The following is a 13,179-nucleotide window of genomic DNA, read 5'->3' as shown; positions in this document are numbered from 1 at the left end:
AGCAGGAGACTGTGAATATGGAAACATTGCAGCCAACTGTCACTATGTTCACATCGCAGGAGATTGACACTATGCTAACGTTACAGGAGACCATCACTATTTTAATATTTCAGAAGACTGTCACTATGTTAACATTGCAGGTGACTGTCGCTATCCTGACATTGCAGGATGCTGGCACCATGTTAACATTGCAGAAGACACTCACAATGCTAACATTGCAGTAGAATGTCACTATGTTAACATTGCTGGAGATTGTCACAATGCTGACATGTCAAGAGAATGCCACTATGTTAACATTACGGGAGACTGTCAATATGCTAACAAAGCATTAGACTGTCTCTATATTAACATTGCTGGAGACTCTCACCATGTTAATGTTAACAGGGTTATTGTCTCCTGCTCTGTTAGCATAGTGACAGACTCCTGAAATGTTAGCATAGTGACAGTCTCCTGCTAAGTTAACACGGTGAAAGTCTCCTGCTTTGATAGCACAATGACTTTGCCCTGCTCTGTTGCCGTATTGACAAATTCTGCTCTGGTATAAAGTATCAACCCCTGCCCATTAGCAGGGGTTGCAGGATACTGTCACAATACATGCACTGCATAATATGGTCACTATTTTAACTATGAAGCAGACTGTCACTATGTTAACATTGCAGGAGACTGTCACTATGTTAACATTGCAGAGATTGTCACTGTATTAATTTTGCACAACTCTGTCTCTATGTGAACAAAGCAGTTGAATGTCACGATATTAATATTTTAGGAGACTTTCGCTATGTTAAAAGAGCAGGAGACTGTCAGTATGTTGACATTGCAGGAGAATGTCACTATGCTAATATCGCAGGACACTGTCCTCTGCTAACATTGTTGGAGAGTATCTCTATGTTAACATTGCAGAGCATTATCAATATGCTGAGCAAGAGATTGTAACTATGCTAATATTGCAGGAGACTATCTCTAAGTTAGCATTTCAGTAGACTTTCACCTGTTAATGTTAACAGAGTTATTGGCTCCTGCTCTGTTAGCATAGTGACAGACTCCTGCAATGTTAGCATAGTGACAGTCTCCTGCAAAGTTAACATGGTGAAAGTCTCCTGCTTTGTTAGCTTAATGACTTTGGCCTGCTCTGTTGCCATATTGACAAACTCCTGCTCTGGTATCAAGTGTCAACCCCTGCCCATTAGCAGGGGCTGCAGGAGACAGCCATAATTCTAACATTGCAGGATATTGTCACTATTTTAACTATGCAGCAGACTGTCACTATGTTAACAGAGCAGGAGACTGTAACTATGCTTACATTGCAGGAGATTGACAGGCTGCTAACATTGCAGAAGACTGTATCTATGCCCAAATTGCAGGAGACTCTCACTAGGTTAACAATGCATGTGTCTGGCAGAATGTTAACATTGCAGGAGACTGCCATTATGTTAACATTGAGCAGATTCTCACTATGTTAACATTATAGTCCACTGCCACGGTGTTAGCATTGCAGGATACTGTCACGATGCTAACATTGCAGGAGACTGTCCATGTGCTAACAGAGAATTAGACTGTCTCTATGTTAACATTGCAGCAGAATGTCACATTGCTAACACTGCAGGAGAATGTCACTTTGTTAACATTGCAGGAGGCTGTTACTATGTTAACATTGAGGGAGACTGTAAGTAAGCTAAAATTGCTTGAGACTGTCATTATGTTAACATAGCAGGAGACTATGTATATGCCAACTTTGCAGGCAACTGTCACTATGTTCACATCGCAGGAGATTGTCACTATGCTAACATTACAGGAGACCGTCACTATTTTAATATTGCAGAAGACTGTCACTATGTTAACATTGCAGGAGACTGTCACTATCCTGACATTGCACGATTCAGTCACTATGTTAACATTGCAGAAGACTCTCACAATGCTAATATTGCAGGAGACTGTCACTATGTTAACCTTGCTGGAGACTGTCACTATGCTAATATTACAGGAGACTGTAGGTATGTTAACATTGCAGGAGACTGTCATTACTAAAACATTGCAGTAGACTGTCATAATGTTAACATTGCAGGAGACTGTAACTATGTTAACATTGCAGGAGACTGTCACTAAGCAAACATTGCAGGAGACTTTCAATATGTTAACATTGCAGAGATTGTCACTATACTAACGTTGCACAGGTCTGCCTCTAAGTGAACAAACCGGAGAATGTCACGATACTAACATTGCAGGAGACTTTCACTATGTTAAAAGAGCAGGAGACTGTCAGTATGTTAACATTGCTGGAGACTGTCACTATGCTGACATGTCAGGAGACAGTCACTATGTTAACATTATGGGAGACTGTCATGATGCTAACAGAGCATTAGACTGTCTCTATATTAAAATTGCTGGAGACTCTCACCATGTTAACATTGCAGGAGACTGTCACTATGCTAACGTTACAGGAGACCATCACTATTTTAATATTGCAGAAGACTGTCACTATGTTAACATTGCAGGAGCTGTCACTATCCTGACATTGCACGATTCTGTCACGATGTTTACATTGCAGAAGACTCTCACCATCCTAATATTGCAGGAGACTGTCACTATGTTAACATTGATGGTGACTGTCATTATGCTAACATTACAGGAGACTGTCACTATGAAAACATTGCAGGAGACTGTCCATATGCTAACAGAGCATTAGACTGTCTCTATGTTAACATTGCTGGAGACTGTCACCATGTTAACATTGCAGGAGACTGTCGCGATGCTAAAATTGCAGGAGACTGTAGGTATGTTAACATTGCAGAGATTGTCACTACTGCAACATTGCATGAGACGTCACTAGGTAAACATTGCAGGAGACTAACTATGTTAACATTGCAGAAGACTGTCACTATGCTGACATGTCAGGAGACTGTTACTATGCTAACATTGCAGGAGACTTTCATATGCTAACATTACAGGAGACTGTAGGTATGTTAACATTGCAGGAGACTGTCATTACTGAAACATTGCAGGAGACTGTCACAATGTTAACATTGAAGGAGTCTGTAACTATGTTAACATTGCAGGAGACTGTCGCTAAGCAAACATTGCAGGAGACCCTCACTATGTTAACATTGCAGACACTGTCACTATAATAACGTTGCACAGGTATGCCTCTATGTGAACAAACCAGAGAATGTCACGATACTAACAGTGCAGGAGACTTTCACTATGTTAAAGGAGCAGGAGACTGTCAGTATGTTAACATTGCTGGAGACTTTCACTATGTTAACATTGAGGGAGACTGTAACTATGCTAACATTGCTTGAGACTGTCATTATGTTAACAGAGCAGGAGACTGTGAATATGCAAACATTGCAGGCAACTGTCACTATGTTCACATCGCAGGAGATTGACACTATGCTAACGTTACAGGAGACCATCACTATTTTAATATTGCAGAAGCCTGTCACTATCCTGACATTGCAGGATGCTGTCACCATGTTAACATTGCAGAAGACACTCACAAAGCTAACATTGCAGTAGAATGTCACTATGTTAACATTGCTGGAGATTGTCACAATGCTGACATGTCAAGGGACTGTCACTATGTTAACATTACGGGAGACTGTCAATATGCTAACAAAGCATTAGACTGTCTCTATATTAACATTGCTGGAGACTCTCACCATGTTAACATTGCAGAAGATTCTCACTATGCGAACATTGCAGATGACTATGACTATATTAACAGAGCAATAGACTATAACTAAACTAACAATACAGGATACTGTCACTAGGTTAATATTGCAGGAGACTGTCACTATGTTAACATTGGAGAGACTGTCACTATGCTTATAGAGAGGGAGACTGTAACGATTCTGATATTGCAGGAGACAGTCACTATGTTATCAATTGAGGAGAATGTCTATATGTTAACATTGCAGGAGACTGTCACTATGCTAACATTGCAGGAGACTGTCAAAATGCTAACGTTGCAGGAGACTGTCACTATGTTAATATTGTAGAGACTGTCACTATGTTAACAGAGCAGGAGACTGTAACAATGCTTACATTGCAGGAGTCTGTCACGATGCTAACATTGCAGGAGTCTGTCACTATGCTAACAGAGCAGGAGACAATAACTTTGTTAACATTGCAGGAGAATGTCACTTTGCTAACACTGTAGGAGAATGTCACTATGTTAATATTGCAGGAGCCTGTCACTATGTTAACATTGCAGTAGACTGTAACTATGCTAACATTGCTTCAGGCTGTCACTATGTTCACATCGCAGGAGATTGTCACGATGCTAACGTTACAGGAGAACACCACTATTTTAATATTGCAGAAGCCTGTCAATGTGTTAACATTGTTGGAGACTCTCACAATGCTAATATTGCAGGACACTGTCACTATGTTAACATTACAGGAGACTGTCACTATGCTGACATGTCAGGAGACTGTCACCATGTTAACATTACAGGAGACTGTCAATATGCTAACTGAGCATTAGACTGTCTCTATATTAACATTGCTGGAGACGCTCACCATGTTAACATTGCCGGTGATTCTCACTATGCGAACATTGCAGTTGACTATGACTATATTAACAGAACAGTAGACTATAACTAATCTAACAATACAGGATATTATCACTAGATTAACGTTGCAGGAGACTGTCACTATGTTAACATTGGAGAGACTGTCACTATGCTTATAGAGCAGGAGACTGTAACGATGCTAATATTGCAGGAGACAGTCACTATGTTATCAATTGAGGAGAATGTCCATATGTTAACATTGCAGGAGACTGTCACTATGCTAACATTGCAGGAGACTGTCACTATGCTAACATTGCAGGAGACTGCCACTATGTTAATATTGTAGATACTGTCACTATGTTAACATTGTAGAGACTGTCACTACTGAAACATTGCAGGAGACTGTCACTATGTTAACATTGCTGGAGACTGTCACTATGCTGACATGTCAGGAGACTGTCACCATGTTAACATTACAGGAGACTGTCAATATGCTAAAAGAGCATTAGACTGTTGCTATATTAACATTGCTGGAGACTCTCACCATGTTAACATTGCAGGAGACTGTCACTATGCGAACATTGCAGTTGACTATGACTATATTAACAGAGCAGTAGACTATAACTAAACTAACAATACAGGATACTGTCACTAGGTTAACATTGCAGGAGACTGTAGGTATGTTAACATTGCAGGAGACTGTCATTATGTTAACATTGCAGAGATTGTCACTGTATTAATTTTGCTCAACTCTGTCTCTATGTGAACAAAGCAGTTGAATGTCACGATATTAATATTTTAGGAGACTTTCGCTATGTTAAAAGAGCAGGAGACTGTCAGTATGTTGACATTGCAGGAGACTGTCACAATTCTAACATTGCAGGATATTGTCACTATTTTAATTATGCAGCAGTCTGTCACTATGTTTACAGAGCAGGAGACTGTCACTATGTTAACATTGCACGAGGCTGTTACTATGTTAACATTGCGGGAGACTGTAACTATGCTAACATTGCTTGAGGCTGTCATTATTTTAACAGAGCAGGAGACTATGAATATGCCAACATTGCAGGCAACTGTCACTATGTTCACATCCCAGGAGATTATCACTATGCTAACGTTACAGGAGACCGTCACTATTTTCTTATTGCAGAAGACTGTCACTATGTTAACATTGCAGGAGACTGTCACTATCCTGACATTGCACGATTCTGTCACTATGTTAACATTGCAGAAGACTCTCACAATGCTAATATTGCAGGAGACTGTCACTATGTTAACATTGCTGGAGACTGTCACTATGCTAACATTATAGGAGACTGTCACTAAGAAAACATTGCAGGAGACTGTCCAAATGCTAACAGAGCATTGAACTGTCTCTATGTTAACATTGCTGGAGACTGTCACCATTTTAACATTGCAGCAGACTGTCACAATGCTAACATTGCAGGAGACTGTAGGTATGTTAACATTGCAGAGATTGTCACTACTGAAACATTGCAGGAGACTGTCACTAGGTTAACTTTGCAGGAGACTAACTATGTTAACATTGCAGAAGACTGTCACTAAGCAAACATTGCAGGAGGCTTTCACTATGTGAACAAAGCTGGAGATTGTCACTATACTAACGTTGCACAGGTCTGCCTCTATTTGAACAAAGCCGGAGAATGTCACGATACTAACATTGCAGGAGACTTTCACTATGTTAAAAGAGCAGGAGACTGTCAGTATGTTAATTTGCAGGAGACTGTCATTATGTTAACATTGCAGAGACTGTCACTATACTAACTTTGCACAATTCTGTCTCTATGTGAACAAAGCAGGAGAATGTCATGATACTAACATTGCAGGAGACTTTCACTATGTTAAAAGAGCAGGAGACTGTCAGTAGGTTGACATTGCAGGAGACTGTCACTATGCTAATATCGCAGGACACTGTCCTCGCCTAACATTGCAGGAGAGTATCTCTATGTTAACATTGCAGAGCATTATCAATATGCTACCAGAGCAGGAGATTGTCACTATGCTAATATTGCAGGAGACTATCTCTAAGTTAGCATTTCAGGAGACTTTCAGCTGTTAATGTTAACAGAGTTATTGTCTCCTGCTCTGTTAGCATAGTGACAGACTCCTGCAATGTTAGCATAGTGACAGTCTCCTGCAAAGTTAACACGGTGAAAGTCTCCTGCTTTGTTAGCATAATGACTTTGCCCTGCTCTGTTGCCATATTGCCACCTCCTGCTCTGGTATCAAGTGTCATCCCCTGCCCATTAGCAGGGGCTGCAGGAGACAGTCAGTATTCTTACACTGCAAGATATTGTCACTATTTTAACTATGCAGCAGACTGTCACTATGTTAACATTGCAGGACACTGTCACTAGGTTAACAGAGCAGAGACTGTAACAATGCTTACATTGCAGGAGATTGACACGATGCTAACATTGCAGAAGACTGTAACTATGTCCAGATTGCAGGAGACTCTCACTAGTTTAGCAATGCATATGGCTGGTAGAATGTTAACAGAAGAATGTCACTAAGCAAACATTGCAGGAGACTTTCACTATGTGAACAAAGCCGGAGAATGTCATGATTCTAACATTGCAGGAGACTTTCACTATGTTAAAAGAGCAGGAGACTGTCAGTATGTTAACTTCGCAGGAGACTATCATTATGTTAACATTGCAGGACACTGTCACTATGTTAACATTTTAGAGACGGTCACTACTGAAACGTTGCAGGAGACTGTCACTATGTTAACATTGCAGGAGACTGTCACTATCCTGACATTGCAGGATGCTGTCACCATGTTAACATTGCAGAAGACTCTCACAATCCTAATATTGCAGGAGACTGTCACTATGTTAACATTGATGGTGACTGTCACTATGCTAACATTACAGGAGACTGTCACTATGAAAACATTGCAGGAGACTGTCCATATGCTAACAGAACATTAGACTGTCTCTATGTTAACATTGCTGGAGACTGTCACCATGTTAACATTGCAGGAGACTGTCGCTATGCTAACATTGCAGGAGACAGTAGGTATGTTAACATTGCAGAGATTGTCACTACTGAAACATTGCATGAGACTGTCACTAGGTAAACATTGCAGGAGACTAACTATGTTAACATTGCAGAAGACTGTCACTATGCTGACATGTCAGGAGACTGTCACTATACTAACATTGCAGGAGACTTTCATATGCTAACATTACAGGAGACTGTAGGTATGTTAACATTGCAGGAGACTGTCATTACTGAAAAATTGCAGGAGACTGTCACAATGTTAACATTGAAGGAGACTGTAACTATGTTAACATTGCAGGAGACTGTCAATATGCTAAAAGAGCATTAGTCTGTTGCTATATTAACATTGCTGGAGACTCTCACCATGTTAACATTGCAGGAGACTGTCACTATGCGAACATTGCAGTTGACTATGACTATATTAACAGAGCAGTAGACTATAACTAAACTAACAATACAGGATACTGTCACTAGGTTAACATTGCAGGAGACTGTAGGTATGTTAACATTGCAGGAGTCTGTCACTATGCTAACAGAGCAGGAGACAATAAAATTGTTAACATTGTAGGAGGATGTCACTTTTCTAACATTGCTGGAGAATGTCACTATCTTAACATTGCACGAGGCTGTTACTATGTTAACTTTGCAGGAGACTTTAACTATGCTAACATTGCTTGAGGCTGTCATTATGTTAACAGAGCAGGAGACTGTGAATATGCCAACATTGCAGGCGACTGTCACTATGTTCAAATCGCAGGAGATTGTCACTATGCTAACGTTACAGGTGACCATCACTATTTTAATATTGGAGAAGACTGTCACTATGTTAACATTGCAATAGCTGTCACTATCCTGATATTGCACGATTCTGTCACTATGTTTACATTGCAGAAGACTCTCACAATCCTAATAGTGCAGGAGACTGTCACTATGTTAACCTTGATGGTGACTGTCACTATGCTAACATTACAGGAGACTGTCACTATGAAAACATTGCAGGAGACTCTCCATATGCTAACAGAGCATTAGACTGTCTCTATGTTAACATTGCTGGAGACTGTCACCATGTTAACATTGCAGGAGACAGTCGCTAAGCAAACATTGCAGGAGACTTTCACTATGTTAACATTGCAGAGACTGTCACTATAATAACGTTGCACAGGTATGCCTCAATGTGAACAAACTAGAGAATGGCACGATACTAACATTGCAGGAGACTTTCACTATGTTAACAGTGAGGGAGACTGTAACTATGCTAACCTTGCTTGAGACTGTCATTATGTTAACAGAGCAGGAGACTGTGAATATGCAAACAGTCAGACAACTGTCACTATGTTCACATCGCAGGAGATTGACACTATGCTAACGTTACAGGAGACCATCACTATTTTAATATTGCAGAAGACTGTCACTATGTTAACATTGCAGGAGACTGTCACTATCCTGACATTGCAGGATGCTGTCACCATGTTAACATTGCAGAAGACACTCACAATGCTAACATTGCAGTAGAATGTCACTATGTTAACATTGCTGGAGATTGTCACAATGCTGACATGTCAAGAGACTGTCACTATGTTAACATTACGGGAGACTGTCAATATGCTAACAAAGCATTAGACTGTCTCTATATTAACATTGCTGGTGACTCTCACCATGTTAATGTTAACAGGGTTATTGTCTCCTGCTCTGTTAGCATAGTGACAGACTCCTGCAATGTTAGCATAGTGACAGTCTCCTGCAAAGTTAACATGGTGAAAGTCTCCTGCTTTGTTAGCTTAATGACTTTGCCCTGCTCTGTTGCCATATTGCCATCTTCTGCTCTGGTATCAAGTGTCAACCCCTGCCCATTAGCAGGGGCTGCAGGAGACAGCCACAATTCTAACATTGCAGGATATTGTCACTATTTTAACTATGCAGCAGACTGTCACTATGTTAACAGAGCAGGAGACTGTAACTATGCTTACATTGCAGGAGATTGACACGATGCTAACATTGCAGAAGACTGTATCTATGCCCAAATTGCAGGAGACTCTCACTAGGTTAACAATGCATGTGTCTGGCAAAATGTTAACATTGCAGGAGACTGCCATTATGTTAACATTGAGCAGATTCTCACTATGCTAACATTATAGTCCACTGCCACGGTGTTAGCATTGCAGGATACTGTCACGATGCTAACATTGCAGGAGTCTGTCATTATGCTAACAGAGCAGGAGACTGTAATATTGTTAACATTGCAGGAGTCTGTCACTATGCTAACAGAGCAGGAGACGATAAATTTGTTAACATTGTAGGAGGATGTCACTTTGCTAACATTGCTGGAGAATGTCACTATGTTAACATTGCAGGGGGCTGTTACTATGTTAACTTTGCAGGAGACTGTAACTATGCTAACATTGCTTGAGGCTGTCATTATGTTAACAGAGCAGGAGACTGTGAATATGCCAATGTTGCAGGCAACTGTCACTATGTTCACATCGCAGGAGATTGTCACTATGCAAACGTTACAGGAGACCATCACTATTTTAATATTGCAGAAGACTGTCACTATGTTAACATTGCAGGAGCTGTCTCGATCCTGACATTGCACAATTCTGTCACTATGTTTACATTGCAGAAGACTCTCACAATCCTAATATCGCAGGAGACTGTCACTATGCTAACATTGATGGTGACTGTCACTATGCTAACATTACAGGAGACTGTCACTATGAAAACATTGCAGGAGACTGTCCATATGCTAACAGAACATTAGACTGTCTCTATGTTAACATTGCTGGAGACTGTCACCATGTTAACATTGCAGGAGACTGTCGCTATGCTAAAATTGCAGGAGACTGTAGGTATGTTAACATTGCAGAGATTGTCACTACTGAAACATTGCATGAGACTGCCACTAGGTAAACATTGCAGGAGACTAACTATGTTAACATTGCAGAAGACTGTCACTATGCTGACATGTCAGGAGAATGTCACTATACTAACATTGCAGGAGACTTTCATATGCTAACATTACAGGAGACTGTAGGTATGTTAACATTGCAGGAGACTGTCATTACTGAAACATTGCAGGAGACTGTCACAATGTTAACATTGAAGGAGACTGTAACTATGTTAACATTGCAGGAGACTGTCACTAAGCAAACTTTGAAGGAGACTTTCACTATGTTAACATTGCAGAGACTGTCACTATAATAACGTTGCACAGGTCTGCCTCAATGTGAACAAACCAGAGAATGTCACGATACTAACATTGCAGGAGACTGACAATATGTTAAAATAGCAGGAGACTGTCAGTATGTTAACATTGCTGGAGACTGTCACTATGTTAGCATTGAGGGAGACTCTAACTATGCTAACATTGCTTGAGACTGTCATTATGTTAACAGAGCAGGAGACTGTGAATATGGAAACATTGCAGCCAACTGTCACTATGTTCACATCGCAGGAGATTGACACTATGCTAACGTTACAGGAGACCATCACTATTTTAATATTTCAGAAGACTGTCACTATGTTAACATTGCAGGAGACTGTCACTATCCTGACATTGCAGGATGCTGTCACCATGTTAACATTGCAGAAGACACTCACAATGCTAACATTGCAGTAGAATGTCACTATGTTAACATTGCTGGAGATTGTCACAATGCTGACATGTCAAGAGACTGTCACTATGTTAACATTACGGGAGACTGTCAATATGCTAACAAAGCATTAGACTGTCTCTATATTAACATTGCTGGAGACTCTCACCATGTTAATGTTAACAGGGTTATTGTCTCCTGCTCTGTTAGCATAGTGACAGACTCCTGAAATGTTAGCATAGTGACAGTCTCCTGCTAAGTTAACACGGTGAAAGTCTCCTGCTTTGTTAGCATAATGACTTTGCCCTGCTCTGTTGCCATATTGACAAATTCTGCTCTGGTATCAAGTGTCAACCCCTGCCCATTAGCAGGGGTTGCAGGATACTGTCACAATACATGCACTGCATAATATGGTCACTATTTTAACTATGAAGCAGACTGTCAGTATGTTAACATTGCTGGAGACTGTCACTATTTTCACATCGCAGGAGATTGACACTATGCTAACGTTACAGGAGACCATCACTATTTTAATAATGCAGAAGACTGTCACTATGTTAACATTGCAGGAGACTGTCACTATCCTGACATTGCAGGATGCTGTCACCATGTTAACATTGCAGAAGACACTCACAATGCTAACATTGCAGTAGAATGTCCTCTGCTAACATTGTTGGAGAGTATCTCTATGTTAACATTGCAGAGCATTATCAATATGCTGAGCAAGAGATTGTAACTATGCTAATATTGCAGGAGACTATCTCTAAGTTAGCATTTCAGTAGACTTTCACCTGTTAATGTTAACAGAGTTATTGGCTCCTGCTCTGTTAGCATAGTGACAGACTCCTGCAATGTTAGCATAGTGACAGTCTCCTGCAAAGTTAACATGGTGAAAGTCTCCTGCTTTGTTAGCTTAATGACTTTGCCCTGCTCTGTTGCCATATTGACAAACTCCTGCTCTGGTATCAAGTGTCAACCCCTGCCCATTAGCAGGGGCTGCAGGAGACAGCCATAATTCTAACATTGCAGGATATTGTCACTATTTTAACTATGCAGCAGACTGTCACTATGTTAACAGAGCAGGAGACTGTAACTATGCTTACATTGCAGGAGATTGACAGGCTGCTAACATTGCAGAAGACTGTATCTATGCCCAAATTGCAGGAGACTCTCACTAGGTTAACAATGCATGTGTCTGGCAGAATGTTAACATTGCAGGAGACTGCCATTATGTTAACATTGAGCAGATTCTCACTATGTTAACATTATAGTCCACTGCCACGGTGTTAGCATTGCAGGATACTGTCACGATGCTAACATTGCAGGAGACTGTCCATGTGCTAACAGAGAATTAGACTGTCTCTATGTTAACATTGCAGGAGAATGTCACATTGCTAACACTGCAGGTGAATGTAACTTTGTTAACATTGCAGGAGGCTGTTACTATGTTAACATTGAGGGAGACTGTAAGTAAGCTAAAATTGCTTGAGACTGTCATTATGTTAACATAGCAGGAGACTATGTATATGCCAACTTTGCAGGCAACTGTCACTATGTTCACATCGCAGGAGATTGTCACTATGCTAACATTACAGGAGACCGTCACTATTTTAATATTGCAGAAGACTGTCACTATGTTAACATTGCAGGAGACTGTCACTATCCTGACATTGCACGATTCAGTCACTATGTTAACATTGCAGAAGACTCTCACAATGCTAATATTGCAGGAGACTGTCACTATGTTAACCTTGCTGGAGACTGTCACTATGCTAATATTACAGGAGACTGTAGGTATGTTAACATTGCAGGAGACTGTCATTACTAAAACATTGCAGTAGACTGTCATAATGTTAACATTGCAGGAGACTGTAACTATGTTAACATTGCAGGAGACTGTCACTAAGCAAACATTGCAGGAGACTTTCAATATGTTAACATTGCAGAGATTGTCACTATACTAACGTTGCACAGGTCTGCCTCTAAGTGAACAAACCGGAGAATGTCACGATACTAACATTGCAGGAGACTTTCACTATGTTAAAAGA

This window comes from Carcharodon carcharias, chromosome Y (genome assembly GCF_017639515.1).
Source record: "Carcharodon carcharias isolate sCarCar2 chromosome Y, sCarCar2.pri, whole genome shotgun sequence".
Classification (NCBI taxonomy): domain Eukaryota; kingdom Metazoa; phylum Chordata; class Chondrichthyes; order Lamniformes; family Lamnidae; genus Carcharodon; species Carcharodon carcharias.
The sequence above is the reverse complement of the archived record's forward strand: the minus strand, read 5'-3'. Positions refer to the sequence as shown.